Source organism: Passer montanus, unplaced genomic scaffold, assembly GCF_014805655.1.
Source record: "Passer montanus isolate IOZ18808 unplaced genomic scaffold, ASM1480565v1 scaffold31, whole genome shotgun sequence".
In the NCBI taxonomy this organism is placed as follows: domain Eukaryota; kingdom Metazoa; phylum Chordata; class Aves; order Passeriformes; family Passeridae; genus Passer; species Passer montanus.
This window is the reverse complement of record NW_024367819.1, coordinates 5,658,554-5,670,509: the sequence shown is the minus strand read 5'-3', so window position 1 is coordinate 5,670,509 and position 11,956 is coordinate 5,658,554. Positions and strand designations below refer to the sequence as shown.

Sequence of the window (11,956 nt, the reverse complement as noted above, 5' to 3'; positions counted from 1 at the left end):
GGGGGAGATCTGGAGGGATACCAGTCCTGAAGCCCCAGCGACGTTCAGGCCAGCTCTTCAGCTGCAGGAGCGCCCGAGAGAGATCCATTCTCCTGAGAAATGTGTTGCTTTCCTCTATTTTGCTGCCTATTGTGTTTAACCGGCAGACCCTCTCCTTAAGCGTACCGAGAGCATCCAGGACCGGGAATTTTTAGTCTCCTCCGCCCGTGCCGCCCCTCTCCGCCGTGCAAGCGGCTGTCCCTCTCCCCGAGCGGGCTGCAGGTGTAGGCAGGCTTGCCCGCTCCCTCCGGCGCGCAGCATCCCAGCTCCGCCGGGTCCGCCCCATGGTGCACAGTCGCGCCCGCTGCGGTTCGGGCGCGGAGGGTCGCGGAGCGCCCCGCACCTCGCCGCGCCGCGCCCGCTCTCCTCGGGGCAGGGAGGTTGGCCGCTCCCTTCCCTTTTTTTGTTTTTTTTTTTTGAGGGGTGTGGGGGTGTAATGCTGCAAGGTGCGATCGCGGAGCCGCGATGGAGCCCCCCCCGCAGCCGGCACGGCTGATATTTAAACCTGGGCTCCGTGCGCCCCCTAAGCGCCAGCGCCGCGCAGCGCATCCCCCGCCCGCCAGCCCGGAAAATAAATAAATAAAGCGTGTGGCTTTTGAACTGCCCACAGACTGTCACAGGGAAGGGGGGAGGGAGGGAAAGAGGGAGGGGGAGAGAGTGAGAAATGCAGAGGCAGCAGCCGCGGTAGCGGCGGCAGTGCTCCAGCAGGCACTAGGCACTCCAGTCCCAGCGAGCGAGCGGGCGAGAGCCACAGCGCTCCGAGCGAGGCGAGGGGGCTCTGGGCTACCTGGGACTCTCTTTGTGACACCCCAGCACACAAACACACCGACAGGGACAGAGGAAAGACACGTAAAGGTAAGACGCGGTGTGTCTCACTTGTGCCATTCACACAGCAGCCCGCGAGAGCTTTTGCCATTTTTATCATTTTCCCCCTTTCCGTTGTGTCTCGATTGTGGGGAGAGGGGATGAGCGTGTGAATTGGTAGGAGCGGAGAGAGCGGAGCAGCCCGGGAGGCGCCTGCCCGGGCACATTTTAGGAATATCGCTGCGAGGATCTCGATTCCTCGAGAGGGGACCACCTGGGAGCGGGATCGAGGCACACAACGGACCGAAGGCGATTCCGTGAGGTTTAAATGCCCGGGAAGGCTCTCCTGGGGAAGGGTGGGGGTAGCGGTGGGTGTGGTGGGAATAATACTGGTTTATGCCCGATTTATTTTCGGTGCTTTTAGCCTGTTTCCAAAGGGAGTCTGCTTAATTAACAATAATTTAAAATAAAAAGAGAAAAAAAAAAAAGAAAAAAAAAAAGAAAAAAGGAAGATGCCCCAAGCTCTCCATGAAAGGAAGCGCTGGGAGAAGAGCACGCACGGCGCCAGGAAGATGGCAGGGCGGCTGGGCGGGGGGCGGCGGTGCTGCAGGGGGACCGCGGGGACCGGGCGGCCGCTGGGGGGGACCCGCGGGGTGCGGGGGGCGTCGGGGCGGGCTAGGAGCGGGAAGCGGCGCTCGCCCATTGTGGCCGGCGACAAGGCGATTGTCCCCGGCGAGGCGGCGCGGGAGCGGCGCTGCCTCCGCGGTCACGCGCGCGCGTGGCCGCGCCGGCGGGTTTGGAGCGCTGCTCCCGGCGGGGCAGCACACGCCGGGCTCGGGGCTCGGCTGCCCGAGCAGGGGCTGCGGACCCGCCGTCAAACACGACAGGGACCGCCGCTGCCGCCCCGGCGCGCCTGTGCTATCAATATTCACCGACTGCCGCCCCCCGCTCCCCACAGGTCCCCATCAACCTCTCTGGCTTTCCGTTTTCCCTCCAACACAGAAAGCTACAGCTCCCCTCGACCTTTTTTTTTCTTTTTATTCCTTCCCCTCCCGACCCGCCGTGTCGCCCCTTCCCCACGCACACGCGTGCCTTTCAAACGCGGCTCCCGCAGGGCGCTTTCCCCGCGCCTCAGCTGGGCGTGGCGCTCGGGCGGGGGAGAGGGAGGCGGCCACACGCACACCCCCGGGACACCCCCACCCTCCTGCCACGCCGGGTGGGCGCCGCGCGGGGGGATGGGGCGGGAGAGGGGATGCGGGGCGACGGGGAGATGCGGAGTGGAGCGGGGATGCGGGGCGGCGAGGGGATGCGGGGCGGAGGGCGATGCGGGCTGGAGGAGGGATGCGGGCTGGAGGAGGGATGCGGGAAGCCCCCGCCGCCCTGCCCGCGCCTTTGTCTGTGCCCGACGCATGCGCGGAGGCGGCGGCGCGGAGGGGCCGCGGCGGAACAAAGGCTCCGCGCTGCGCCGCGACCCCGGGCGCTGCCCCCGCCCCGGCGGGGTTCATCGGGGTCACCCCGCCGTACCCCGGCACCCTTCCTTCCTCTCGCTGCGCCAGGCTTTTTTTTTTTTTTCTTTGCCGTCTGTTACTGTGCGCGATGGCGGAGCGGACCCGTGCCCCCCCTCAGCTCACCCACACAAAATTTGGCGTTTAGGAAGGGGAAAAGGCCGCCCGTGCCGCCCGCCCCCGCCCCGCCCGCAGCGGGATTCGGCGGGCGGGCGGCCGCGGGTGCCCCCAGAGCTCCCCGCTCCGGGCTCCAACACCCGCCCCCGCTCCTCTCAGCGGCCTTGGGGGGCAGGAGACGGGACAGGGGGTCCCTGTGCAGCAGCCCGGGGTCGTTCGTGGGTGGCTTTGAGCGGAGAGGGCGAGGCGGGAGGCGCGGACGTGCCGCAGTAGGAAGCGCCGCGGAGCAGGCACGCCGCAGGGATGCGCTCCCTGCCCGGCTCCGTCTGGGAGACACACGCGTGCTCTGCGTGCCCGGGCGGGCGCGCTCCTGGAGCATCTCCCTCTGCCGAGGGGAAGCAATCTATCAAGAGGAAGATTGTGTGCGTGCGTGTTAGCGCGACATCTTGAGATCTCTTTTGTTCGAATTGTTGCGTCTCGATGCTGGCGTTGGTGCGTGTTCTTTCTTCTCGATGCTGGCGTTGGTGCGTGTTCTTTCTTCGCCGCTCTTCTTTCCCAACTCTTGTCCAAAATTCGGATATATATCTCTCTTTAGGGGGAGCATGCTTAAGCCTGTTTGAAATGTATGATTTTGTAAGCTAATGACAGTTTCTGAACCGAAGACAACTGGTGTGTTATTCAGGCTGGAGTTAAAGCTGACAAAAGAATATTGCCAGTGGGCTGCTAAACAGGCGATGGCAATGGATTTTATTGCTTCCCCTCGAGGGTGATGAACATTCACTAGAAAACATACACCCCAAGGCTCCTTGCATAGCAATTACTTGGTATTTCCAGTGTTTCCAATTAAGATCTCTTCTGAAGAAGCCATCAGAGCCCTAAAATATGTCCAAATGTCCCCTCTCTGCTTGCCAGATGCTTGCCAGGCACCACCTAAACTGGTGGCCAGGCTTCAAACACTGAGGGCTTTTTTCCTGTAATGTTCCCCATTAAGCCAGGGAGAGTCTGGAGTGGGAGTGCCATGCTGAAGGACGATGCAGCATCTGCTGCTACTGCTCTCTCCAGGGGAGATACCTTGTCCCACACAATCCTTTTGTATTCAGGGTGTTCCTGAGAATTCTGGGCAACCTTTAGGTATGGGGGAATAAGAAGAATCAAGGACATGGCTGAAGCTTTTTCACAGTTGCTGTCGACTCATTGTCTCACAGAACTTCATTTGAGGGAGAAGCTTTGTTTTGTGATCTCCCTTGGTAGTGGATTGTATGCAATGGATATTTTCTTTTTGTCCAGCATTTTCAGTTTAGCCAGGGAGCACCAACTCTGATCTGTGGTCAGAATAAACACAAAATGTTGGGAAATTCATGGCTCTGTCTATTCTTGTATGCTTCACGTATGAAATAGCTGATTGTGTAATACAGGGAAGTTGTACGTAGCTGCCAAAATGCAATCATGCAGCAGTTTTTTCTGCTCATTTGAACCTCTGAGTGTATCATACCCAGTTAAAATCAACATGAAAAGGGTAAAAATGGTAAAATCACTGTTCAAGTTATGGCCTGAAGCAATGATCCGGTGAATTTTTTTTCTCTCCCCCCCACCCCTCGCCCTCTTCCATACATCATTGCATTTGAGATGTAACACTCTCTGAAGCAACATGGTGATACAAGGTTGATTTATTTCAGAAAGTGGAATGTCTTTGGTGGGAGGTGCATATCCTTACCCTAAGACTACAGACCATTTTTTTACCATAAAACCTCCACAATTTCTGAGCCGTGTCTAGAGTTGTCTCCAGTCCTCAAGTATTTGTGTTTTGTTCTTTCAAAATCAAGTCTTCGGAATAAATTGTGTTTTTCAAGTGAAGCTGCTTCTGTTTGTGCTGTGTTCCACTGGTAGCTTTGGCCCATGCAGTGATCCATGAAGTCCTTCAGCAGAACCTCCCGCGTACACGACGGCTTCCGTCTGAACAATGGTAAATTCTTCCCTTGTGCCGGCACCCACCCATGGCCCAATGGCACACACCGAGCAGGGCAGGAACAAAAAGCTGCTTGCAGGGTAGAAACAGGCCTTCCCATGAAATCTTGGGTGAGTTCTGTGTGGTTGCATTTTTAGACTCTCATCTACCATTGAGTTAGTAATTATTTGGAAATCTGCCATGAAAGCTGGTCTTGCACTAATTTACTGGTTTTGAAAGCAAGAATTTTGGAGGGCTTTTGTTTGGTGGTGGTTTTTTTTTTGGGGTTTTTTTTTTTTTTTGGTCCTATCTCTATGAAGAGTATTCTGCAGTTTTTTGTACATGTTTGTGCACAAATCCCAGGTCTTGAATTGGGTGTGCAGGTTTAAGTGTAGTGTCCATGGCTGCAAAATAAATTTAATGGGTAAAATCTAGTTCTTCAAATAAGAACACTGGATGATCTTCAAATACATAATGAAGAGTATAATAACCAATATTCAAGGCCTTTCCTTTCTTCATACAAGGGTAGTAAAGGCAAGCCATTTTGAGGTATGCTAGAGAAGTATGGAGACTGATTTATAACTAAAGAAAGATACACAGGAATGACTTGGGTTGCTGCTTCTATGTCAATCAAGAATGAAAAGAATGAGGTAAAAACCAGAGAAATCAAAGAAATTCCTGAAAGCATTATAGACTTGATAATAGAAACCATATGCAGCATAATGGGGGTTTCATGCATTAGTAGGAAATACTTTCAAGATTAAAAAAATATGCAGGGGAAAGAAGGGGGGAAACCTCATGCAGAATGGAAAGGACTTTAAAGTCTTCCTTACAATATCTTTTATCTCACAGTTCTCTTGCCTAAACATGATGCCACCTAAGCTTCTCCATTTCAAGATGGAGAAATGTGATTAATATAAAAATGTATCTATTAGTTATGTGGTATGAAAATTCATAAGTTTAAGACAGAAATAGATTGATAGCAATGTGATTCCTCAAACATGAAAGATTCCTGACTTGCCAGAATCTGAAAAGAAATCCTTGACTTTCGTCTGCACACCAATAAATGTAAAGAGATACTGATTTGTAACACATGTGGAATGGTCAGGTTTTGCCTGGGAGCAAGATGTGTAATAATTCTCTCTTAAGTACAGTTAATGGAACTTAACTCTGAGGAAACAGTTTTATTAATAAAAACCTTGTGTCTTACGATATAAATCATAATCTGATCTCTTTTGATGTGTTTGCTATTGTCTTCTGCAGAATAGGAATGAAGTAGTCTGTGTGGTTGCCTGACTTGTTGGGTATGTACTGCCAAGTACCCCACCAGTGTGATAGCACTGGGAAAGCCACATGCTCTTTAGTCACATGTTGCATAGTTTAGATTTTAGCCTGGTAAGTGGTGCCACAGATGATTATGATCTGCTGATCCAAGGATTTTTTTTTCTAACCTTTAGGAATTTGAGCATCTTTTCAAAAGATTTGATTTTGTGTACACTGCCTTGCAGTTGTTCAGAGCAGCATGACCTGGTACTTCATGTAAACTATAAGACTGATGGCAGGATCTTCATTTTGATTGGAGACTTACTGTCCTTACAAAATATACAACACTGAATGTATAATGAGACTGGGCCTTAGTTACCAACCTTGCTGGATGGTGCCATGATGATGATTGTAATACTACTGATGCCTTGGCATGAAGAATATATGAATGCACTGTTGAAGCATAATCTTTTCCTTCAGGCAAAAGCCTAGTAGCTATAATGATAGTTTCCCAAGAATTAATTTTAATGACAGAAATCTATGCCATCATGACGTTCTGTGAGAAATGGAAGCTAGTTCTGTACAAGTAGTGAAATCAGGGGGCTGCTGGCTATCTCCTGTTTCAATAGCCTTTAAATACTCAGTGGGATGCAGAACATAACCCCTGCAGAAGGACAGAACCTGGTTATAGTTTTTGAACTTATTTTCTGCTATTACTGTTTTCCTTGTGTGATTGGATGGTGATGGAAGGGCTCATATTCAAAATTACATCTTGATGGGATGAACTATTTTAGGATGAAGTAGATGGCCACATAGTGGGATCCTGTAGATATGCATCTGCTAGACAAATTTAAGATGATTGCTGAACTATGGAGAAGAAATGAAGCAAAGTTAGACAAAACAAAGCATGGATCAACAATGGTAGAATTGATGCCGGTTTCTCTCATCTTCTTACCTTAGAAAAGCACATGCCAAACATGCATAAATAAAGATGTATAAAACAGTGAAAACCCAATTACAAACATAGTCAACATGGAAGAGTTATACCATGAGAAATGCTTTGGTATGTGCTTGTCTGAGATAGACTGGAGCCAGTGAATTGCTACATCAGCTTCCTGTAATCATCCTTCCTCAAGGCAGTGAAGCGCGTCATTAGCGGAGAACGAAAACAAAAACAGGGTAGAGGTGGTATAAAATTAAGAGTCTGGAAAAGGACAGGGTGAAACCTGTCACCACTGGATGTGGTGTTCAGATTATTTCTACGTTTTTCTTTCATATACAAAGTCTCCAGTAACTCAAAGTTGCTGTATTTTGGCCGGTGCTGGTAAGTTCGTGACTGACTTTTGCAGCTAACTGTGCATATCTGGTGGGAGGAGGCAAATTCAATGAGATCTGAGGTGGTGAAAACCGTCCTTATGGGTTTCTTGCTGTCACCAGAAAAACTTCAGCAAATGGGGAAGATGTGCTAGCTGCTCTAAACAACATTTCCTAACTAGATGTGCTGAGAGAGTGGGGTTCATTTTCCTCCAGCAGCATCACTCAGCCCTGCACATAAACCCTACACCAGTGAAAGTATATTTTGCACTGGAAATAGCTGGTGTCACTGAAGAGAGGGTGAAAGATGCGTGTTGGCCCTTGCTTTTCAGATCTATAGGCCTTGCAAAGCAAGGGAGACAGAAGTTCTCCAGAGGATAAAATTCAAAAGCAGGCCAGATTTTCCAGGCTCTTCCATTACACACTTTGCTTGAGATGTAGGAGAGTACTGCTGCTTTGCTGCATTATTTTGCTTGGAGCTTTCACTAGGAGCTTGTGAGGATTCTGTAGGGTACCTGAGTGCTCAGGATAGCCCCTGAGCCTGTAATTCAAATGCTTAAATTAGCAGAACAAAGCAAATGTGGAAATGTGGAAACCCTTTCCTTGTTTGCAGTCCACACATGCTGTATGTAACTGCAGCAATCATAGCTAAGAGCTTTCTGATAGACCTAGAGTGCTGCATGTCGGATGTGAGAGTTCAAGGAGAGTGACAAGCTGTCCTTGAAGATATCTTTTTTTCTGAACGATCTGGTATAACTCACGGGCGAGAATTTTAGTAAGAGGAATTTATACATTCTCTGCTTCTGTATGCTGTTCCCTTTTCTCATTTCCTACCCTCAGAGATCTTCATCTGGAAAAAAAACTTCCCCGGTGAAGAGATACCAGCAGAAACCTTTTTAGCTGCTTGTAGCTGTCTGATGTTCCACCAGTATTGTACATTTTATGATTTATTCAGTGCTAGTTTCCCTAGTGAGTGCTAGAGGAACGTTCAGCTTTCTGCATAGTGGCCCATCCTTTCCATCCAGTTGCCTTGAACGGATGACATTACCTTAATGAATAATACTTTTAGAGCCAAGCTAAATAAGGGTGCCATGTGCACTGAAATATGATAGTTCACTGGAGTGCACTCTTTTCCTGTTCATGTAATAGTGAGTAGAAGCCTCAACAGAGCTCAAGAAAACTAATATTACAGTATATTTTTATAAGCACTAGAATGATTATGAGGTCACTGAAAGTTCAGCTGTCATCCTCTTCTGTGGATGAGTCAGTGACTGACAGATTCATGAAGAAATTATTGGTGCTGCTAGCAATAGGAATGTGGCACTCCTTATGGTGTCTCATTCCCGACTGAACAGCACACTGTGCTGACAGTCCACTGGGCCACAGTGTATTGAAAGTGGCCTTCAGTGCTGAGGCACCTTCTCTTGCCAAGGGTTCAAACTGGACTGCAAATCACCTACAGGTGTCTTTGCAAACACCTCTTGGAACGTCACTGTTACCAAGACATTATGGAGAAGAGCAAACATATCAGCTAACAGATGACAAATGCTTGAAGCAGGATAAATATTGTGTCTTTAAATACTTGCCATGTGTGTTCTGAGTTGGAGATGATATATGGAGTATGGTGTTGAGGGAAATGAGCTGGCATTGCATGCTCTCCCACAGCCATTGACCCTGTGATGAACATCCGAGTGCCTCACCTTCTGAAACAGAGGTGATAGAGAATGAAGGAAATTCTGCACCGACAGATTTGTGGTTCAGAAAAAAAATGTCTGTCCAGGAGTTTCTGTGGAACAATGACAGTAAATTTACAGACTGAGGATAGAAATATTTATCTCAGCAGCTTTTATTTCCTTTCTACTTAAAACCCAAGTTCTTTGGCACATTTTCTCCTGACTGAAGAAGCTCTTTTAAATGCTTCTTGTTAGAAACTGCGTTCTAACCTGTTGGGATATACCATATTTTCTCTGTCCATATTTGTAAATGTATCCCATTAAAAGAGTTTTGTTGTCTTGTAACTAATTTTAATCTAGCTTTGGCTCTGTGCCCTTCCTTGCCATGTTACTGTAGCTCACTTATCTAAATTGAAATTGGTGGCTATGTTGCCATTTCCCTTGCTTATCCTTTCTGGAAGTCCATATTTTCATCCATGGATTTCAGGAACACCTTGGTAATCACACAGTAACAGGCAGTGTGTGCATTAGCAGACATGCAGAACACAGGAAGATCTATGCCATCAGCTTAATTCCAGTGTGCTGGCATTCATATGTAATGAGCAGACGTACGAGTCCATAACCACTTCTTGTAAAACTTTAATTTTAAACTCTATAACTCATGCTACTAGACCCCAACGGTTTGCATGCATATGGCTCCCAAATCTAGATGTTCACTAAAGTGAGATCATATCAACATGAGAACTTGGTCTTAAACAAAGTTTCATGCAAATCCGGTAACAATATGGAAAACTTGGAGCTCTGCCAGCTGGAAGCATTCAACAGTTTTAAACTTCTTACCAGCTGAAGAAATATTAATGTGATTTCCTCTGCTGAGTGAAAAGAGAGAGAATTTTTCCTTTTTACACATTGTTTTAGTCTTAAACAAAAGTGGCTCTTGACTAAATAAAAAAAATCCACCAGCAAACCCAACCCTTCTGTGATAGCTTGAATTGTGTCTTATTTTCAAGAAGAACTAGATTTGTTTGATCCTGTAGACAATTAAATTGCTGCAAGCTCATAATTAGACTGCATTAGTGAGTTGAAAAACCATCCAGAACACAGTTTTAGGGAAAAAATTTGCTATTATAAAAGACAAAGCTTGTCTGTCAAGCTGTGGCTGTGCTGGGTTGCATATTGCATAAAGGCCAGTAGCTGTCACAGTCATACTTGCCCAGGCTTCTTTTATAGAGAAGCATTGTTTGGATCCACTTCTAATTGCTCTAGATTTTAATTGTGTCTAAATAAAACATAACATCTATAAATGATAGAGATGACAACGTGATTGCTGTGGACATTGAGTGTGATGCCATCAAGGTGAGGACCATGTTCAGGCCAAGTGAGTTCATGAAGACAGATATCTATGTCTTTTATCCTGAAGGACAAGTTTGTAGCTACAGGGTGAAGACACAACATAGCCTTTGGTCTCTGTGGAGGTTCCCCAAGTAGGGGGCCAGGGAATTGAAGGGTGCTGATTTAGGTCATCTGCTGTACATTGTGCTCCCAAAAACCCTCTCAAAGGACATTCTTTGCATTAGAATTACAGCTAGTTATCTCAGTTAATTGACTCCGTATGCAGAGAAAACTTACAGTGTTGATACAGCCAAAATAATAGATAAATATAAGGTTTATTCACAGCCTGATCTCCGCTCACAAGCCCTTTCAAGTTTTGAATACTAATGCTTGTTTCAAGCATGCAGAAGTTTTGTGCATTGGAATGAAAATCTGGAGTCCTCCCTAGTCTCAAACTTCCTTTTTAACACCCTTGGAATTTGACTATGGGTCTGCTACCTGGTCCTCAGCATTTTAAGGGTTTTTTTTCCTAAGCTTCAGGTTGCCAGCATGAATCTCTTGCCTGTCTCACCCTGCTGTCTCTGGAAACCTCAGCTCTGAACAGCCTTAGGGATTCCTCCTGGCAAGGAGCTCCTCTGGTCTTAAAGCAAACAAAATCAGAGTGTCCAAGGGAGCCTTCTGTGCTCTCTTGCAAAGAGTGGCTTTGGTGAGACTGAATCCATGGTTGGAAGTCAGTCATCAGCTGCTCACTAGTGATGTTCATTGACTCCCTGCTCTGGAAAGAAGACCAGAGAGGTTACTTAATTATTACAAATGCCTGTTTTATCCTTATCTTTTATCTAGCCACATGATTCTGGTCCCCTGATCTAATTAGTTAGGGAGATAGTTAAATATAACTTCATGTATCTAGGCGCATTTAGCTATTTGTGGTTAAATCTGCTCATGTTTCCTAAGAGACTGTATTTCAAAATTACAGTCACAGCCAGGACTACCTTCATATGAAATAAAAAATACAGAGAGTTCATTTTAACTAACACAGTGGAATATCTTTTTATCTTAACAATACACCTCACAGCTTACAATCACTTTAAAGCCTTTCATGGAAACAAGGAGTCATCTTTCTGTGTTTTGCCACTAAGGACTTGCAAGTAACTGAGTTGTACAGAAGAAATGGGATTTCCACTGTTCATGTAGATAACTTTGGACTGCATGAGGAAAATAGTTGTTCTTTGTTCTGTAACAAATGATAGATCATCAGTAAGCTGAATTTAAATTATTTAAATAATTTTTGATGAATAATTGTAAAAATTCCTTGTCTGTGGAATAATTTCTAATAAAGACAGTATGTGGTAGTTGTTGAGAATATATAGTCAGAATTGCCATAAAGAAGATTTTGTTGATGAGAAAGGGAAAACAAGGATAACAGAGGTCCATTCCTTAGTTGTGTTAAGTGTTTAGAACCAGAATAGAATAAATTGCCTTTTAACTACCCTAAAATGAACATCGAAGAATTTCTTTTTTTCATATTGCTCTTTGAACATTTAAGGATATTTCTTGCATGGGTCATATGTCACATAAAAGAGAGCTACTGTTCAAGTGGATGCACATGTGAACAATAAGAGTGATCAAACAGGACCTATGAAAAGGAGAAATGAACACATTGGTTTTGTGCAGTGTAAAGAAGCGAATGATTATTTTCAAACTAGGTAAGACATAACCATTGAGAGATTACTTAAATGTGACTCATTCTGCCTTGGGGCAAGGAGAGGAAATATCTTGACTTCTCTTGAAGTATCTTTCAGTCTTGTGGTTTGTGTGATCAGGGACATGGTGAACCTTTGGAGTGAGCTAGTTCTTGAGAGCAGAGAAATTAGTTCAGTTGAAACAAAATCCTTCCCATGGGCAGTATGTCTGTTAATATTGAGATCCAAAGATGAACCCTCTGCTAAGATGCTTTATGGACA

General features: G+C 46.4%; 1 protein-coding gene across 3 annotated transcripts in view; it reads left to right on the top strand.

The window, feature by feature from the left end:
• Positions 1–699: 699 nt before the first annotated feature.
• The window catches only part of BASP1 (brain abundant membrane attached signal protein 1), a 50,894-nt gene continuing 39,637 nt past the window's right edge, over positions 700–11,956 (top strand). Inside the window, exon 1 of one of the 3 annotated variants that reach the window (XM_039714869.1) lies at positions 700–894. The gene's annotated coding sequence lies outside the window, so the exon portion shown is untranslated. Of the gene's footprint in view, positions 895–1,026; positions 1,166–11,956 lie in introns of those variants that run through there. The other 2 variants (XM_039714871.1, XM_039714870.1) reach the window with 2 other exon arrangements.